Genomic DNA, 21,941 nt, shown 5'->3' with positions numbered 1-21,941 from the left:
GTAGAGATTAACTTAACAGTTATAAAGGGTATTTGCAACTACATATTCCCATTATTCCAAATATATACATTGATGGAATTTAATTCGATATGTGAAGTATATAGAAATATTGATGGCCTAAAGGAGGTGGCAAAGCTTTCTGATTACAATGATTAGAATCATGTTTTCTTGTTTAGAACACTACCATTATCATTGTGTGCCTTGTGTTACTAAACATTTTAGAATATGTTATCTCAAGATCCCTATAATAATCCTAAATGAAGTAGGCATTTCTATGTTACAAATGATGAAAGTGAAGCTCAGGTCATTTAAGTTTGCTCAAAATCTCCAAGCTAATAAATGCTAAGATTACAACAAATCCTTATCCTAAAGCTCCACAATGCACCACATTCTTTCGTCATTTTTATTGATTTTCCTCCATGACATGCTACCAGTTCAGTTGAGGAATATTTCCATATTAGAGTTTCCATTAGCATTTGCTATATTTTGCTCTGATGCATAATCCTTCATATTTTCTCTGCTTAGCCTTTTTTGTTTTGTTTTGTTTAACCTGCCCTTTCTTTTAGGCTATTTTCTGGCTCATTCACTCTCAGTTACTTAATGTATCCCCATTTCTCTCTGTGGATCACAAATACCTGGAGAAGGAGGGGGAGCATCTTTTCTGATCCAGTTAAACATTTTAACATTTCCAGTGCTGTCCTTAGCTCTAGCAGTAAAATAGAAGATCAAAAATTCTTTCCTTCTATAAGCACCCTTCGTTTATAATTCCAACATTTTATATAAAATTTTTCATCAGAAAGTAACTTATTGTGTTTTCTTGTGAAATGATTCTCTTTCCTTAGCCTTCCTTTTCCTCTATCCAACAACAGGCAACCATTTAAACAAATATGGGCACACAAACCACCCCACACAAATACACACATACATACATCCCTCTTTTGGAATTTAACTTCTGCTTTCTGTTAGTGGAGAACCAAGAATACTAGCAATTTACAGATCTAGTGACTCAAAATCCAAATAACTTCGGCGTTGATGTAGTCCCACTTGTCTATTTTTGCTTTTATAACTTGTACTTTTGGTATCATATCCAAAAAATCATTGCCTACGTTGACTACATCAAACTACAAAGCTTCTCCACAACAACAAACAAACAAACAAAAACCCAATCAGTAGAGTTAAAGGCAACCTATGGAATGAGAGAAATTATTCGCAAACCATACTTTTAATAAGGGATTAATATCCAATATATATAAGAAACTTATACAACTCAGGATAAAAAAATAACCTGATTTAAAAATAGGCTAAGGAGTTGAATAGGCATTTCTCCAAAAAGATATACAGATCTCAGGTACATGAAAAGATGCTCAACATCAGTAATCATCAGAGAAATGCAAATCAAAATCACAATGAAATGTCACCTCACACCTGTTAGCATGGCCATTATCAAAACTGAAAAACCAAAACCAAAAAAAAAAAAAAAAAATCTCCTAAAACCAGGAAATAAGTGCTGGTGAGGATTTAAAGAAATTGGAAACCTTGTGCACCATTGATGGGAATGTAAAAAGGCACATTCACTGTGGAAAACAGTATGGAAGTTCATCCAAAACATTAGAAATAGGGACTTCCCTGGTGGCGCAGTGGTTGAGAATCTGCCTGCCAATGCAGGGGACATGGGTTCCATACCTGGTCCGGGAAGATCCCACATGCCGTGGAGCAACTAAGCCCGTACGCCACAACTAGTGAGCCTGTGCTCTAGAGCCTGCGAGCCACAACTACTGAGCCCGTGTGCCTAGAGCCCGTGCTCCGCAACAAGAGAAGCCACCACAATGAGAAGCCAGCGCACTGCAACGAAGAGTAGCCCCTGCTCACTGCACCTAGAGAAAGCCCTCGCACAGCAACAAAGACCCAACACAGCCAAAAATAAAAATAATTAATTAATTTTAAAAAGGGGGGAAAAGAACTACAAAACAGTAGACATAGAACTACCATATGATCTGTCAATCCCAGTTCTGAATATTTATCCAAAAGAATTAAAATCAGAATCTGGAAGAGATAGTTGCCCTCTCATGTTCATTGCAGCATTATTCAATAACCAAGAGGTGGGAACAACCTAATGTTCATCCATAGATGAATGGATAAAGAAAATGCAGTATATATACATACAATAGAATATTATTCAACCTTTATAAAAAAGGAAATCCTGCCATATGTGGTAACACGGAGGAACCTTGAGGACATTTTGCTAAGTGAAATAAGGCTATCACAGAAGGACAAACGCTGCAAGATTCCACTTAAATGAGGTATCTAAAGTAGTCAGACTCTTAGAAGAAGAAAGTAGAAAGGTGGTTTCCAGGCTTTGGGGGAGAGTGAGCTTTTTTTTCATGCAAGATGGAAAAAATTTCTAGAGATTTTTTTCACAGCAATGTGCATGTAGTTAACAATACTATACTATACTCTTAACAATTTGTTTAAGAGGTAGATTTCTCAATATATGTTTATTTGCCACAATAAAAAAGAAATCAGACATAATAATACATAAAACAGAGTGTAAGAAATGTCAGTCACAAAATAATATATGATGAATAATTCACTGATTTGAAGTTAAAATAGGGAAATCTAACATATGGAAATAAAGGTCAGAACATTGTTTATTTTTAGGAGGATGTGACTGGGACAGAGAATAATGGAGACTTCTACAGTGTTTGTGGTATCCACTATCTTGATTCAAATGGTGGTTAAATGGATGTGTTCACTTGGTAAGTTAGCTGAGCTGTGCACTCCGGCTTGTGTGCTTTTCTGTAGTATGGATACCTCCATAAAAAATACAAAGGAAAAACAGTATGAGTATGAAAGTTCAGAATATATAATTTTAAAAAATCAGTTTTGTATAAGCTACAAATAAAATAGGGTGCCATGTTTGGGAAAGTGGCAAAGCCCTAAGGTGGAGTTTTGGATGGATGACAGTACCATCACTGTGGCTGGAAGGTAATGAGGAAAGGGAGAAAGTTCAAATATGAGCTGGAGAAGAAAGTTAGTGCAAGATTTATGTAGGGCCAGGTAGGTGAATTTGGGGCTATGTATTTTTATGTTAAGTTTGATGAGTTATTGAAGTAGTGTAAGCAGAGGCATGAGAAGGTGTGTTATGTTTTAAAAACACTTCTGTATGCAAAATGAATACATAAGTAGGGAAGAGGGTAAAACTGGACTAAAGAGATTATTAGGGGTTCCTGGACAGTCGTCCTGTAGAGAAATGATGGAGGCCTGGATGTCAGTGTAACCAGTATAGGTGGTGATTAGATCAAGCTTATTTAATCAAGTAATGACTTCATAGATTAATTTTCTATGATACATTTAGTAAGAAAACTGCATGTATTTTAAATTACATATGTACATACATACATGTATATACACACAAATATATATATATATAATAGGCATATTTGATAATAAATTAATAAACTAATTTCTAATCATCTGGTAAAATAATTATTTGAAGTATTTGGAACATATAAAATGAATAAGGTTTATTCATTTTGGAACATATAAAATAAATAAATGAACCATTCATCAAAAATTCAAATTTTTTAAAGAAAAATAGAAACATGACTTTTATATCTTACACACAAAAAAATCATAGAACAAAACATTAATACCACAGAACGTTAGTAGCAAAAATTTTACTAACAGTTGATATCTCTTGGGAGTCATACATACTATCTGCAACTGCGTATTTCAAATTGTTCTTGGTTTGTTGAGCATAACTTATTAAAACCCCATGTATAGGAGGAGGTGACACATAACACTAACACAATTTCACTTGCCAAGCAGTGCATTCATTATTAAACACATTTATGAAGTGTCTAATGAGAAATAATTCCCACCTGCTGCATATAAAAATAAAACACCCCTTAAAATGTCAACTCTTGTCTTCTTTGGAATATAGAGTGGATGCAGCTGGATCAGTTTGCAAGACCCTGAGAAATGAGCAGGAGGTTAAGACTGAAGGAAGTTAGTATTGGCTCCTTCTTTCCAGTTTGATGATGAAGAAAATGAGGTATTCTTCAAAAGCCCCTGAATTGAAAGATTTTTAAAACATTGGTAGCATTTTCAAAAGTAATTTAGATAAGATTTACATTTCGTGAGGTAACTGTATGGTTTCCTTTATTTATTACCTACTTAGCACCGACGTACACTGTTCTTCAGAGTATGATGAGTTTGATGTCAGACAACCTGGACTTAGACCAAAATTCAAGTCCTCTCTGTAGCACCTGGCAGGCTAATTAATATTAGATCATCTCAGTTTATTCATTTGTAAATGTGGAAAATAATAACTAGTTGTCAGGATTCTTAAAAATAATTAAGTTCATAATAGATCTAAGAGAAATATTATGCACTGGCATCATGCCCTCTGGATACTTGTTGCAGACATGTTCAGCTCACACAGTGCTAACAAAAATCATGCCCTCATTAAGAAAGTAGGAAGTCTGATTTAAAATTCTGATGACAGATATATTTCTAAAAATCATGAAATCTGTTAATACCAGGCCTACATTCCTGCACAAATCTAAAAAGTAGCTATCTATTAGAAGGGGATTAACTATGTAAATTACTAGAATCCACACTGTTTATTAATACTGCCTTTCACCTTTAAGAAAATAAGAAGTAAGTCAGATGGAGAAAGACAAATATCATACAATATCACTTATATGTGGAATCTAAAAAAAATGGTACAAATGAACTTATTTGCAAAACAGAAATAGAGTCACAGATGTAGAAAACAAATTTATGGTTACCAGGGGGAAAGGGGAGGAGGGATAAATTAGGAGATTCGGATTGACATATATATACTACTGTATATAAAATAGATAACTAATAAGAACCTACTGTATAGCACAGGGAACCCTACTTTTGATTTGCAATACCCTGATGATTAGTGATGTTGAGCATTTTTTATGTGTCTTCTGGCCATCTGCATGCCTTCTTCTTAAATGAGCAGATATGAAGCACATCACATTAGTAAGCTGCTACTGAAGTTAAAGGAACATTCAGGTGATTGCCAAATCCTGTGACCTAAAGATTATTGCCTTACCAGACCTTTGGGGAAAAGGAGATATTTCTTTGGGGCACACAAGTTGGATAGTTGGGACACGGACACCTTGCAGCAAGCTAGGACACCCAAAGTTTACTAAGGTGAACCAAGACAAATCAAGCTGCCAGCAAACAGAGATGACACAAAAACTTACCTGTCTCAGATGATACAATCTTACATGTCTCAGATTCTATTCCAAAATTATCTTTTAGGGATATAAAGAGACTTCTTTATATGTGTGTGAAATTAAGAAGGATGTAGAGAAAGGGAACTCTTATGTTGCTGGAAATGGAGGATGAATGTGCCTTGATGAAACCAATCTGGAGATCAATATCTAAACTGAAAAAGTTCATGGCACATGATTCATCATTTCCACACCTTAGTCCTTATATCCTTGAGAAATTCTTTCTCATAACACAGGGGGACATATACCAATGTTCATGTTCATAGCAGCATTATTTTAAAAGAGAAAAAAGGGGGTAATAGCCTATTAAAACAAAAATGGATAACTAAATGGTCATCTATCTAAACAAATTAGTACCATTAGCAATGAATATGAATGAACAAGATTAACCTACATCCATATGCACGATACTGGAAAGTATAATATTGAATGGTAAAAGCAAGAAGAATATAGATATATGATACCATTTACAGAAAATATTCATCATATTCAATAAGATTATTTTTTCATAATACATGAAAATGTAACATAAGAAATGTATGGGAATATAAAAAACAAATTTAGAATATTTTTTACATTTGAACATGCAAGATGGAGAGAAGAGTATATACTTTATTGCAGATTGATTGTTAAAGGGGATTATGGTATAGGTCTGTTGATTATTATTTAGTTCTTTTGCATAATGTCATAAATATTTTATCACATACAGGCCTACCTCATTTTACTGTGTTCTTTATACATTGAAGTTTGTGGCAACCCTACACACAGCAACAGCATATGCTCACTTCATGTTTCTGTGTCACTTTTGGTAATTCTTGCAATAGTTTAAATATTTTCATTATGATTATATTTGTTATGGTGATCTGTGATCTTTGATATTACTATTGTAATTGTTTTGGAGCATCACAAACTATGCCCATATAATATGGTGAACTTAATCAGTAAATGTTGTATGTGTTCTGACCACTCCGCTAATTGGCAGGTCCCCCATCTCTCTCCTTCTTATCAGGCCTCCTTATTCCTTTGACACAAAATTATTGAAATTAGGTCAATTAACAACCCTACAGTGGCCTCTAAGTGTTGAGGTGAAATGAAGAGTCACATATCTCTCACTTTAAATCAAAAGCTAGAAATGATTAAGCTTAGTGAGAAGGGCATGTAGAAAGCTGCGACAGATCAAAAGCTAGGTAGGCCTCTTACAACAAATAGTTAGCCAAGTTGTGAATGCAAAGGAAAAGTTCATGACAGAAATTAAAAGTGCTACTACAGTGAACACACGAATGATAAGTAAGTGAGACAGCCTTATTTCTGATATGGAAAAAAATTTAGTGGTCTGGATAGAAGATCAAACCAGCCACAACATTCCCTTAAGCCAAAGCCTAATCCAGAGGAAGGTCCTATGTCTCTTATCTGTGAAGGCTGAGAGAACTGAGGAAGCTGCAGAAGAAAAGTTTGAAGCTAGCAGAGGTTGGTTCATGAGGTTTAAGGAAAGAAGCTGTCTCCATAACATAAAAGTGCAAGGTGAAGCAGCAATTGCTGATGTAGAAGCTGCAGCAAGTTATCCAGAAGATCTAGCTAAGATAATTCATGAAGGTAGCTATACTCAACAACAGATGTTCAGTGTAGATAAAACAGCCTTTTACTGGAAAACGATGACATCTAAAACTTTAATAGCTAGAGAGGAGAAGTCAGCACCAGGCTTCAGAGCTTCACAGGACAGGCTGACTCTTTTGTTAGGAGTTAATGCAGCTGGTGACTTTAAGTTGAAGCCAATGCTCATTTCTCATTCTGAAAATCCTAGGACTCTCAAGAATTATACTAAATTGACCCTGCCTGTGCTTTATACTTGGAATGACAAAACCGGATGATGGCACATCTATTGACAACATGGTTTACTGAATATTTTAAGCCCACTGATGAGACCTACTACTCAGAAAAAAAATTCTTTTCAAAATATTACTGCTCATTGACAATGTACTGGGTCACCCAAGAGCTCTGTTGTTGTTTTCATGCCTGCTAACACAACATCTGTACTGCAAACCCGTGGGATCAAGGAGTAATTTCAATTTTAAAGTCTTATTATTTAAGCAATACATTTCACAAGCCTGTAGCTGACATAGATGGTGATTCCTCTGATGGATCAGGGCAAATTCAATTGAAACACTTCTGGAAATGATTCATCATTCTAGATGCCATGAAGAACATTTCTGATTCACAGGAACAGGTCAAACTGTCAACCCTAAAAAGCATTTGGAAGTAGGTGATTCCAAACCTCATGGATGACTTTGTTGGGTTCAAGACTCCAATGGAGGAAATAACTACAGATGTGGCAGAAATAGCAAGAGAATTAGAATTCGAAGTAGAGCCTCAGATGTGACTGCACTGCTATAATGTCAGGATAAAAACTTAATGGATGAGGAGTTGATTCTTATGAATGAGCAAAGAGAGTGGTTTCTTGAGATAAAATCTTTTCCTAGTGAAGTTGCTGTGAAGATTGTTAAAATGACAACAAAGGATTTAGAACATTACATAAACTTAGTTGATAAAGCAGTGGTAAGGTTTGAGAGGATTGACTCCAGGTTTGAAAGAAGTTCTACTGTGGGTAAAATGCTAACAAAGAGCACTGCATGCTACAGAGGAACCGCTCGTGAAAGGAAGAGTAATCTATTCAGCAAACTTCATTATCTTATTTTAAGAAATTGTCACGGCCACCTCAACCCTCACCAACCACCACCCTGATCAGTCATCAGCCATCAACATCAAGGCAAGACCCTCTACCAGCAAAAAGATTATGACTTGCTGAAGGCTCAGATGTCGGGTAGCATTCTTTAGCAATAAAGTATTTTTTAAATTAAGGTGTGCACATTGTATATTTAGACATAATGCTGTTGCACACTTAATAGGCTACAGTATAGTGTAAACATAACTTTTATATGCACTGAGAAACCAAAAAAATTTGTGTGACTCACTTTTTTGCAATATTTGCTTTATGGCAGTGGTCGAAAACTGAACCCTCAATATCTCTAAGGTATTCCTGTACATCTTTAAGCAATTTAAAAAAAAGAAAAAAAAAAAAAGGAAAAATGTGACCCTGTAGGAATCAGAAGTAATTCATGGAAAATGGAAGAACTAAATGTAAATACAATTGCAATTAGATTTCTGTAAGCATTTTCAAGAAACTATTATCCATTAAATAAAAACAGGAAAAGAGTACTATAAAAAAAGAATGATTCAGTAATAAATAATTTTTCAAATTACAAATATAATTGCAGAAATTAGGCAAGCAATAAAAATATTGGAATATTAGAAATGACACAGAGAGCAGAACAAAACCCCAAAGAGATGAAGAGTGACATAGATAAATAAGAATTATAGAGGTTCTTTTCAGCAGTCTCAGTATCCTCCTATTAGAAGTCCAAAGAGAATCATAGAGAAAATAGAAAAAAGTTATCAAATTGATACAAGGGAATTTCTTAGAGCTGTATTTATTTTATGTTTTAAAATTAATAATATAAATCAAAATACAGTCAAAACCATGTACACTTACAGAGAGGCCCCTCCCATAAATATCTTACTAAAGGTTTGAGAAGATACTTTAATTATAGATATTCATAGTTAGTTCTTGATTGTATCTTAGTTTCAGCCTATATATTTTTTTAATTTTAATTTTTAAAACATTGAAGTATAGTTGATTTACAATGTTGTATTAGTTTCAGATGTACAGCAGAGTGATTCAGTTATACATACATATATATCAGCCTATATTTTTTGACTTTTTTTCCGTAGTTTTTACTTGAATTCTAGAACACTATTGTTGTAAACTTAAAAAAATTTTTTTTTATTTTGGCTGCATTGGGTCTTTATTGCTGTGGGCGGGCTTTCTCTAGTTGGGGTAACTGGGGGCTACTCTTCGTTGCGGTGTGCGGGCTTCTCATTGTGGTGGCTTCTCGTTGTGGAGCATGGGCTCTAGGTGTGCGGGCTTCAGTAGTTGTGGCACGTGGGCTCAGTAGTTGTGGCTCGTGGGCTCTAGAGCACAGGCTCAGTAGTTGTGGAGCAAGGGCTTAGTTGCTCCACGGCATGTGGGATCTTCCCGGACCAGGGCTCGAACCCGTGCCCCTGGCATTGGCAGGTGGATTCTTTTTTTTTATTTTCTTTTTTATTTTTTTTTTGCTGTACGCGGGCCTCTCACTGTTGTGGCCTCTCCTGTTGCGGAGCACAGGCTCCGGACGCGCAGGCTCAGCGGCCATGGCTCACGGGCCCAGCTGCTCCGCAGCATGTGGGATCTTCCCAGACCGGGGCACGAACCCATGTCCCCTGCATCCGCAGGCGGACTCTTAACCACTGCGCCACCAGGGAAGCCCGGCAGGTGGATTCTTAACCACTGCACCACCAGGGAAGCCCTATCGTTGTAAATTTCTAAAAGATTGTTTCTATCTATATTTTATGCTTGTCTTTTCCCTGTTTTGTTAATTTCTCTTTTTAAGATTTATTTTCTCTATTACCTTTCGAATATTCCTATTATTGCTTTTCACTTTATACTACTATTTACATTTATTTTCAAATATCTGTAGCATATTTTAAAATTTTTATTAATGCCATATGAAGAGGAACCGTTCATTCCCACTGATTTCCCAAAGGTGCATATTCTTTAAGAGAAAAGCTGAAAACGAATATTTATGGGAAAAGAGGAAAATCCCAACTAAAACATAGATTAGTGTTTAGGATGAACAATAAAGATAAGGAAATTACTGATTGAAATATGGCTATTGTTAAAAGAAAAGACAACAGGCTCCAAATGGACCATTTATGCTAAGCTCCACATCACAACCAAACTTAATTTAATTAGTTTCGATTCTCTCAGAAATGGAATCTTAAACCAGTCACTCAAGAATCACCTGATAAGCACTAGTTAGGTAATCTGCCTGATAGACCCCTAAAAGAAAGTAACCTTGTAATAACCAACCTGCTTTTTTGCCTAGTATAACTTCTTCTGACTCTCTTCTGCCTATAAAGTCTCTCATTTTGTACAGCTCCTTGGAGCTTGTTTCTGTCGGCTAGGTTAGATTAATCAATTTTTGCTCAAAAAAAACCACTTAAAATTTTTAATATGCCTCAGTCTATCTTTTAACACTATAAATTCACTGTAAGCTTCCTTGATCTTATATGACATATTTCTTTGCACTGCTGGTGACAATTCCTAACATCAAAGAATTTCATTTATACACACATTTCTTGATGGCTTTCTTAAAGTGATATCATAGATGTTTATGAATTATTTTCAAAGTGTTTAGTTATAAGTACAATCATTCTCTACAACATGAGGAATTTTATATTTATTTGAACTGTTACTGAACAATTAAATTATAAAAAGTTGACTTGTTGAGAAAAGGGTTGGGTTAGCACTATTTGTCAAGTTATATGCAATAGATTGCATTCCTCCTTACAGCTATGTTCTCTGTGATGATTTACTTTTAGTTGAAATAAGTTTGGGGTCATACTTTTGACTAAGTACCAAAAAACACTTGAAGATGTTAACTCTCCTTAGAATGGCTGAATTCTGTGTTAATCTTCTTTAGATGTCAACTTAGATTAGAAAAATGGAGTTGGTTAAAAAAATATACAAGGAAATAAGGAGAAAGTGAATTTCCTTGTTATAGCCAAGCCTTGGGGGAATCCAGGAATAGTAGATAGACCAGGACATGTGAGTGAAATTCAGAACTGCAATACTGTCATACCTCTTATAAACTAGATAATGGGACCCAACTAGGAGGTAATTCAGGATCTAGAGTGGCCAGTATACCCTGTGATGATACTATCTTGCTAAGGTATCAATAGTGAAAATTCCTTCTTCATTTTAGTACTGCATCATTTTCACAATTTACATGCTCTCTCTAGGCTCCTTTTACTATTCACCAGTTATTTCTATACATTACTACTAGTAATGGTAGTGCTCATAATATAAGTATTATTCATTTTATTCTTTCCTTCTCCCTGCAGTCTCTGATACCCTTTCCTCCTGTGTCTTTCAGCTCCAGCAGCTGCTGGTAAACACTGGCTTTTTATAAAATAACACTTTCAAATTCCTCACCGAAAGATTTTTATGGTTTAATTTGGTCACCTGTTCCCTGTCAGCTAAAATATTCATTACTAAGGAATTTTATGAAGTCCACTGATCAACATGTGGATGATCTTCCCTTGAGCCTAGGGCTCTCCTTTGATGCAGTTGGCTGTGGTCACAGTAGCAAAGTCATGTGTTAGGCAGCATGGCCAACAATAACTTAAGATATGCCTGGAGCCACAGGAAGCTATGGGACAGAATGCCCAGAAGGGGTTTTAGAAACAGCATTAAGAAGATTTTCCTATCCATTCCTCCAGTCCAAATTTCACAAGATAGACTCCAGAGTCTATGTTATCTGTCTTGACACTTAATAGTTTTGAAACACTCATGATTTGCCTGAAAAGCCTCATATATTAAATTAGGCTTCCAGAGAATTCTGATGCATTACAACTAAAAGTGAAATAATTTTACCCATACAAGCTACTCAAAAATTCATTTTTGACAGGTATGGTACCTTTTGAAAATAATTAAAATTTTATACTTATTTTATAAAGCCAGTCTTTGATGGATAAATTAGGAGAAGACTTTTCTTATTATACTTAATATTTTTATTTAGAAATTATATATCCCTGGTTGGGTTTCTACCATACTGAAACTCAATAATCCAATATAATTGATTCAATTAATTATTGTACATGTAAATGGTTAACTTGTGGGTACAATTTATATATTGAGGTGATATCACGATGACAAAAATCTAAACCAATACATCTGCAAGTCTATTAAGTATATGAAAAGATAGGAATAGTATACAGTAGTATCTTGTATTGAGTTTTTTGGATCAAAAAAGGCAGTGTATAAAGTAACTTGAATATTTTTAAGAAAGTAGATGTGAATAAGCACTGTTTCAAAGCCTTTAATAATTGGAGGAAAAAATACTAAGGAAGAGGAAGAGTATAGAGATAGGTTCAACTTAAATATTGTAACATAGGGTATTTGCTGCAAAATTATATTAGAAGATATAGGTTTAGACCAAAAAAATATTCCTAGACAATGAAAAGATGTTTTTTAAAAAAATCATTTTTCGATGCTAATCTAATAACATTTCATTCCAAATACAGATAGAATTATAGATAATGTAACATTTACATACCCTTTTTCACTTGAAGAAACTTTAGAATTACAACAGATATGATCATCATTTTCACTCCAGAAAACAGTGTAGCCTGATATAAAACCAGAGGGGAAAAGAAAGACAAAGACACAGAGAGAAAAATAATAGCAAGTGTTCTTTGGAGAGCTCAACAATATATTGCAGCTGGTATGGAGATTTCATACTATGCTTCATAAATAATCCGTAAACAAAATCTAGCATTGCTGATTCCAAAAGTTTACAAAATTGTCAAAATAACAGTAATTTTAATCAGTTAAAGGGAAAACAGTGTTAGAATTAATTTGTTTCACACCTGTTAGAAATGACAAAAAGAATGAACTTACTGATAATGTGTAAAACATTTTATAAACCTGCATATGACATGGGATACATGCCAAAAATGATTTGCAGGCTATCAGTAGTTGAAATGCAATGGAAAATCTGAAAATAAAAGCATCCTTTATAATATAATAGAAGCAAAAGGAAAAATGTTGGAAGATGGGATTTGGACTTCCATATGAGGGTTAAAATTCTAAATATTATTTATGGATAGGGAGATGCACATGTTGGATCTAGTCCATTCTATGTATTCAAATATGCATATTCATCCCTTGATTGACCAAAATCAGATGACTATGTAAATTTAAGACATTTCCTTAGAGATCTTAAATATTGTTACCCAGATATTATAAAAATGAAAACTATAGTAAAATATCACTAGTAAACTGACCACTTTAACAAACCATATTTTTATTTTCAATACTTCATTCCAGTTTTTGGCCACATATATACTCTTCACAATCATTGAAAAGATAGAATATTAAATTTTTAGATTTTCTTTATCAAAGTCATTTTCAAGATAATACAGTTTTATATCTGTTAATTTTAGTGGCTGTATAATAGTCCATTAAGGTGATATAACATGATATAATTTACTGTCTCCCACTGCTGCATATTTAATTTTTATCTATTGTCTCATAAATAACACTGCAGTGGAATTCATGTTGCACATCTTTTTACACTTCTCTTTTATTATCTCCTCAGGACACAAAACGTTCTGGAAATAGCATTTTGGCTTTGGTAGTGGGAATACAGAAGAAGTAGAAATGCAGCAATGAATCTAAAAATATGATCCTCTACTTAAATCAAGCTCATTATCTCACTCCATGCTTTAATTAACATTGATGGATTTTTATCTGAACCTTAAGTTCAAGATAGAAAACACTTCAAATTAAATATTGCATAAATGATTAAAAGCAGGGGAATGACATTAATAAATTGACAAGGATGGTACTAAGAATTTGTTTGCTATAACTGAGTCTAAAATTTATATTAAGGTATAATTTCATGATGCTAGGGAATGTTAACAATCTTGGTGAAATTAAGGAACATATATCAGGGTCAGTTCAGGAGACATAATCCAAAAACTGTAATAATCTTGGAAGATGAGATAAGTACTCTTAAGAAGAGAGGTGTTAGAACAAATTCCCTATCTCAAAGGTGGGATATTCTTTGTGTATCCAGAATTTAGGATATGGCCAGGGTGCAGTGTGACATAAATATCAATGGAGTAAAACGAGTTAGGGATATTTGATGTTAGCTATTTAATAGATGATCAGAATGGATGTTGGAGTTACCAATACTGGCGGCAGATAATGCAGTAAAAGAAAAATATAACCTGAGACTTAAATAACCTAGAAAGTAGAAAAAGTGAATTGCAAAGTGAATAGATTGACATTGGTTATATGGACATAAAAAATGGAAATAAATGAAATGGAAATTTTGGTCCTTTTTCATTTTTGCCACCACTCCTCATCCCGTGTTTTCTGTTCTCAACATAAAAATGATTCTTCCAAATTGTTAATTCAGATCTTAACACTGTTTCTGCTCAAAACCCTTCAATAACTCTCTATTCCTCTGTGTAAAAGCAACATAGGCTATCTCTTTCATGGCTTATGAATCTATACAAAATCTGTCCACTGTTATGTCTCTGACTTCCCCTCCAAATACTCTACCTCCTACTCACTTTATTTTAGGTGCAATTGCTTCCTTGGAGTTTCTCAAAAATTCTTAGCTTTAAAACCGGCTCTCTCCTTTTCCTGAAATTCTCTTCCCTCAAGTATCCATGAGGCTAATACCTTTATGTTCTCCCACTTGCCTCTGCTAAATGAGCCCTGCCCTGACCATTCTGTTTCAAATGGAAATCTACCATCCTGTCTTATTTCGGGCTGCTATCACAAATTACCATAGACTGAGTGGCTTATCAAAAACAAAAATTTATTTCTTACAGTTCTGGAGGCTGAAAATTTGAGATCAGGGTGTCAGCATGGTTGGGTACTGGTGAGAGTTCTATTCTGAATTGCATACTTCACCTTGTAACTTCACATGGTGGAAAGAGGATGAGCACTCTCTAGGGTCCCTTTTAGAATGGCACTAATCCTATTCATGAGGGGTCCACTCTCATGATCTAATTATTCCCCTCCCTCCTGAAGGCCCCACATACATTGGGGGCTAAGATTTCAACATGTGAATATGAGAAGGATACAAACATTCAGTCCATTGTGTTCTTCCCCTGCCCACGACCCCACATCATGTCTTTCTTACATGCAAAATATATTCATTCCATCCCAACAGTTCCAAAAGTCTTAACTAATTCCAGCATGAACTCTAAAGTCCAGTCTCATCTAAATATCATCTACATCAGATATGGATGAGACTCAAGGTACAATTCATCCTGTGGCAAAATTCTCCTCCTGCTATTGATCTACTAGCTCACTCCTATCCCCTTTATTCTGTTCTTTTTTATAGCAATTATCAATTTTAACATTCATTATAATTTCATTTTTTTAAATTTATTGTTTATGGTCTATCTCCCACACCCTCCTTAAAGCAGAAACAACTCCAGAGCAAACATTTCTAGCTATTATGTTCATGGATGTATCTCGAGTGCCTGTAATACTACCTGGCACGTGGATGACACTTAATAAATATATATTCATAAATAAGTCAATTAATGTTCACTGAAGGGGTTGGGGAAAGTAGGTAAATCAGAGATTAAGGTAGCTTTACAGAATACCAAATAATAGGAAAAGAAAGAGCAGCACTGAATGCAGCATAACTGGGTAAGAGCCAAATCTGGTTATGACAAAAAATTTAATGAGATGAAAAACTGAGCAAGAATAAAAATGAAATTGCTGATAATAAAGTATGATGTACATAGTATTAAGAAAAAGAGAAAATGGGATTAGTTTAAGTTGGTATGGTGGGAATGAATTATGGGCATATGAGTGTTCACATAGAGGAACAGGGCAATATATGTGGGCTAGATGTTTCAGAGTCCCACTCAAAAAATTACTAAAGATTAAGATTTTTTAAATCTTGAATTATTTATTTTCCTCAAAGCTATGATTCTATGTCTTAAAAGAGTATAAATTTTATTGAATAGTTGTTTGTATTTATAGTCATACCTTTCCTTATTAAGCCCTCACTCTGTGCCAGGTACACTATTGAGCACTTTTCATACCTTATCTCTCTGTTGTTGAATTCTCACAATAGCCAGCATAAATTTAAAAGATAATTCACTTTATTTCAGTATTTGATTATCTTGATTTCTCCTTTGACAAACTGAAATCCCTGCCATGTTCACTGAGTACACAAAATGCAATCTGGGTTTGATCTCAAGTGTTCATTATTTGAAATGTCTTACTTGTATTATTAAACCACTTCAAGACCCAATTAAAAGGGAAAACAATCAAAGAAGAAAACATGTTTTTGCCACATGCCAGTCTCATATCTTTTATTAAAATGGTACTCCATAAATTTGCATTTATTTCTTACCTGAACTTATAGTTCTTATTCTCTCGTAAGGAAATATGCATCTTGAATACCTTTTTGTTTACATCTCATTTTCTAATTATTATTTGCATATCTACAGAATCATTGGAAACAATTCTCTGGAACACACACATGAAATTCTTTGAAAGCACACTATGTTTTCACCTTGTTTATAAAAGAATAAGATTCATTCATATAAAATAATTGTAAAATACTCCCTAGGTAAAAATTCATTCTCAAATGAGTAAATTAAAGATCATACAGTACAGAATATCTATCAAGGTATTGAATTTTTTAATAAAGTTAATTTAGTATCAATTAGTGATAACAACTGAAGGTTGAATTATTTCATATTTCAATAAAAGAGGCCTTATGACACTGAAGCTGAGTATGTACCATCACAAATAGATACTTGACAGCCAATAAATGTGTTTAAAATGTTCAATATTTTGACCTATCAAAAATGGTAAATTGATAAAAACATGTTAGTGACATATTGTTTTTTTCACATGACATATAGGAAAAATATGGATATTTGCAAAAGTAAGTATTGACAAAGTGATAATATTTTAAATATAGAAATAAATTATTCCACTCATGTTAAAAATAATATCCTCATAATTGTCATAAGAAATCATTTTACTGTCATATATTTTGATTTTGAGTCATTATAAATTTGAGTCATTAATTGATCGACTGCTTTTCTGATCTTCATCACTTTTTTGCCCCTCTCTGCTATAGAAGCATTAGGTTTATTGTTTGACTATGATTATCTATGATAAGTTACTTTTCTGATGATGTGTAACAAATAGTTATTTGTTTAAAAAATTGTTTTATTTAGGAAAGTAGCACAAAACTTGCCCTGAAAATTACTGTTTCAGTATTTGTATCTGCCAATTCTGTCCTTTTCCTTAGAGAGAGAGGCTGACAGAGAGGAAGAGAGACTAAATTTTTGCAACCAGTTTACCTTTAGTAATAATAGGTATTTTCTTAATGACTGTTTTAAATTGAATCTAATAATACATTAAATAACCCATATTCATTTTCTCTTCATTCTCTAATTTTTCACTTTCTTAGTGCTTTTTATAATAACTATTTTTCTTCTTCTCAAACCCCATTACTTTTTTGAGGACTAGAAACTGTATCATATAGTACTGAGAATATTAAAGACTGGAAGTAATGTCATGTAACGTTAGGATAGAAATGAACTTAAGTGATCATAAAATATGCAATTCTTCTTTTTTAGATTATTCTAAGTATTTGAAATATCTGCCTTATCTAGATCCAAAATAAATGTTCTTAAAATGCCCACTTATTATCTAGATCCAAAATAAATGTTCTTAAAATGCCCACTTATTGTTTCTTGCCATGATCATTTGGGCTAAAACAAAAGATATATTTCCCCACTTGTGCATTCATGTATCATTCGGTTAGCAAATATTTAACGAATGATACTATGAACCACACAGAGTTAGGTACTAAGGATACAGGTTTTTAAAAGTACTTTTCTGCTTTTTCTTTTTCTTTTTTTTTTTAGAGTCCATATATATGTGTTAGCATACGGTGTTTGTTTTTCTATGTATAGCTGATTCACTTTGTTATAAAGCAGAAACTAACACACCATTGTAAAGCTATTATAATCCAATAAAGATGCTAAAAAAAATAATAAAACAAGAAAAAAAGTAAAAAAAAAACAATTAAAGTACTCTTCCTCAAATTGTATACAGCACAGTGGAGAAGACTAAGACAAATAGTAGATGACTACAACGTGCTTTGATAAACGCTCTCATAAAAATCAAAGCAGGTAGTTCTATAATCACATGGAACATTACTTAATTCAGCTTAGCAAGAAAAGGAAATGAAATATTTGCAGTTCTCTTTGTGCTCCTACTTGGACCTGCAGTGTAAATGTGCTGTGTCCCTGTAAACTCCCATCATCTCCAGTAGCTGTGAGCTGCTCTCTGTCATGACCATGGCCTTCCTAGATATAATATCTTGCAACAACAGGGAGAAACAAATCACAATAGTAGAATATACATCTGTTACTCCTTGACATTGAGACAGATTTTCTTCAATCTGATATTTTTGGCCTTTGTTTCTTGGATATTGCTAACTTTTCAGTGTTTTTTTGTTTTTAATATATCACTTTTACATCTCTGCTTCAGTTCTTCTTTCATTAGTTTTTCTTCATTTACTTAGGTCTTAGGTCCTTTCCATTTCCATGTACACTGTGGAATAAACTCATCAATTCCTATAATGTCAACTGCTGAGAGTTTTATAGTGATTGTGTTGAATCTATAGAGTGATATGGGGAGAAGTGATATTTTAATAATATTGATTATTCTGATACATGGATATAGCTTATCTTTCCACTGATTTAGTGCTTTAATTTTTCTCAGTAATATATTGCAGCTTTCAATGTGTTGAACTTGTACTTCTTTTATCAAATATATTCCTAATTTATTATGTTTTAATGTTACTGAAAGTGATACTAATTAAAAAAATATTTCTAGCTGATCATTGCTTGTATCAATAAATAGAATCAATTACTCTATGTTGAATTTGTATCCTGTAAACTTACTAAATGCACTCATTAGTTCTAAAGCCTTTTCTGTAGATTCCTTAGTATTTTCTACATAGATAATCATGTTTCTGTGATTAACACTGGTACTTCTTTTGCCATCTGATTGCATTTTGTTTCTTTCTCCTCCCCCACCCCTCAGTGTTCTGGTTAGGACAGATTACTTTAAAACATTTTTAACATGTTGAATTATATAGATTTTCAATGGTTACATCAACTTTCCTGGTGGTAAATAAGCCACAAGGTCTTGATGTCTTAGCCTTTTCATATGTTATTAGATTCAACTTACTAAAATTTTGCTAAGGACTATTGTGTCTTTGTTCCTGAGAGATACTGGTATGAAGTTCTCTTGGAATGTCATTTTTGTGTTTTAGCATCAGGGAAATGTTGTCCTCACAGAATGAAATTGTGTACCTAATTGATAATATTTCTCCAGTAAATTTTTGAATATGTTAGTAGTGAGACCATCAAGAGTTGGAGTTCTCATCAAAGAAAAATGATTAACTACAAATTTAAGTTCTTTAGTAGATGTAGGGTGACTCAGTCTATGTATTGCTTCTTGTATGTGCTTGTGTGTTTTCATTTCATCTGTGTTGTTGAATGTATTGTCATAAACTTTTTTTTTTTTCGGTACACGGGCCTCTCACCGTTGTGGCCTCTCCCGTTGTGGAGCACAGGCTCCGGACGCGCAGGCCCAGCGGCCATGGCTCACAGGCCCAGCCACTCTGCGGCATGTGGGATCCTCCCGGACCAGGGCACGAACCCATGTCCCTTACATCAGCAGGAGGACTCTCAACCACTGCACCACCAAGGAAGCCCTGTCATAAACTTTTTTTTTTTTTTTTTGCGGTATGTGGGTCTCTCACTGTTGTGGCCTCTCCCGTTGCGGAGCACAGGCTCCGGACGCGCAGGCTCAATGGCCATGGCTCATGGGCCCAGCCACTCCGCGGCATGTGGGGTCTTCCTGGACTGGGGCACGAACCCGTGTCCCCTGCATTGGCAGGTGGACTCTCAACCACTGCGCCACCAGGGAAGCCCTGTCATAAACTTTTTAATAATATTCCCTAATTAAACTTTTAATATCTGTATAATATAGAATGTTCATTGATGTCCCTTCTCCCATTCTTGTCATTGGTAATTCTTGTCTTCTCTCTTTTTCTTCTTGGTCAGTGTGGCTAGAGAACTATCATTATGATTGTTTCAAGAACTAGCTTTGCTTATATTCATTTTTTCTACTCTTTTGTCATCTCTTTTAATAATTCCTGCTCTTATCTTTTTTAACTTTCTTCTGCTTACTTTGGTTTTAATTTGCTTTTCTTATTATAATTTCTGAAATTAGAAAGTTAAGTCACTGGTTTTAACATTTTTATGTGAGAATTTTCCCACATGAACAGACTGATCAGAATTCAGCTGTAGACTTGTGGGAAATCCCCTGAGGTTCTTGGATCAGTGTGTGTGAGTGTGTGTGTGTGTGTGTGTGGTGCACTTGTATGCTCAACTCTTTCTTCCCCAGTACCCTGTCCTGCAAAGTTTACCTGCTTAGGTCTCCCCAACTCTGAACTCTGTTTCTTCAGCTAGGGAGATTGCCAAAATTTGTTTGGGTTCCTCCTCCCTAGACTGCTACTAGGAAACTCTCTCTAGACTACAAGCTATGACTCATTTATTTTTGTTCTCTCAGAGATTAATGTTTGTTCCCCAAAATTTGAAAAACATTGTTTCATCAGTTTTGTCCATTTTTTTTTAATTAAGATATTAAGATCAATATAGTTTCTGTTAGCTCATTGTGGCCAAAAGCAGTCGTGATTATTAGCTTTTGGATATATATATATATATATCCCAAAGACATATAACCCAACATTAAGACTTTATCTTTTACTGTTTAAATTAGTGAGATGCCAAATTCATCTAGAAATGTATCACTGCCTTAATTATCACAGTCATGTCATTCACTATTGACATGATAGTCAATATCATGACTGATATTGATAGTAGAACATTACAGCTAAGTTTGCTTCCACAGAAATAACCCAAAAGATAGTAGATGTTTCAGCTATCTCTGTGTTAACAGGGACTTAGACCAAGATCAAAATATTTATTCAACATATTACTCCAGTGATGGTTCACATGGTGGATTGATAAGGCAGATTATGTTTTTTACTCTTTGGTATTAAATCCTAGTTTAACTATGACAATTTAAAAATATGATCTGCATTTAAACGTGGTTGTTAGTAGTTTATGCCTTAATGTTTATTTTGCTTTTGTAAAACAAATACAGCTTAACTCCTTTTGCAATTTCACATTCTCTGTCCCCAGGATTTTACACCTCCCCCTAATAAACAGTACCCATTTTCATCGTACACTCAGATCTTTCAACATGCAGATATTCTGAATTCCACTGCACTTCGTGTGTCTCAATGTAGTGCTCAATGCCAAAATCCAGGAACTTCTGCCTAAGTGCTCAGGAGCATTGTATTGGCCATGGTACCTTGAAGATGACCCTCATGACATACCAACATAGTGGAGGAAAGGAGAATTCACTGGTGCAAAAATAATCAATTCAAGTGAGTAACTCAGTCCTATAGGCTGTATAAAAATGACAAATGTCTCTGCATTAAAAAATAAAGTAATACTCAGTGCCATTTCATGGAGAAACCTATGGCTGCCATGCTATAATAATCTATGGTTCCAATCATTTATTCTCTTATGTACTTTTACTCATGTACTCACATACACACATAGACTCACATACACATATGCACAACTCCTTCTCAGTCACTTTTGATGAATAATACAATAAAAAGTATTTTGAAGTGTATGAACTACAAATGTTCTGATACCTACTTAGAATACTCAGATGTATATTTATATAAAATAAAATGTAAATCAGTGAATAAATTCTGCATCAAAAATGTTTTGGCCCTATTCAGTGATGAATAAATAATCACTAAGTGCATATTGCTGTCTTGGAATCATTTGATACTTAAATAGCAGTGATACGTGGTTTTAATTCAGAACCTATGTTCATTTATGATACCCATGAGA

The sequence above is a fragment of the Mesoplodon bidens genome (genome assembly GCF_964165515.1).
Source record: "Mesoplodon bidens genome assembly, chromosome: 1".
Classification (NCBI taxonomy): Eukaryota; Metazoa; Chordata; class Mammalia; order Artiodactyla; family Ziphiidae; genus Mesoplodon; species Mesoplodon bidens.
This window is presented reverse-complemented; position numbering follows the sequence as displayed.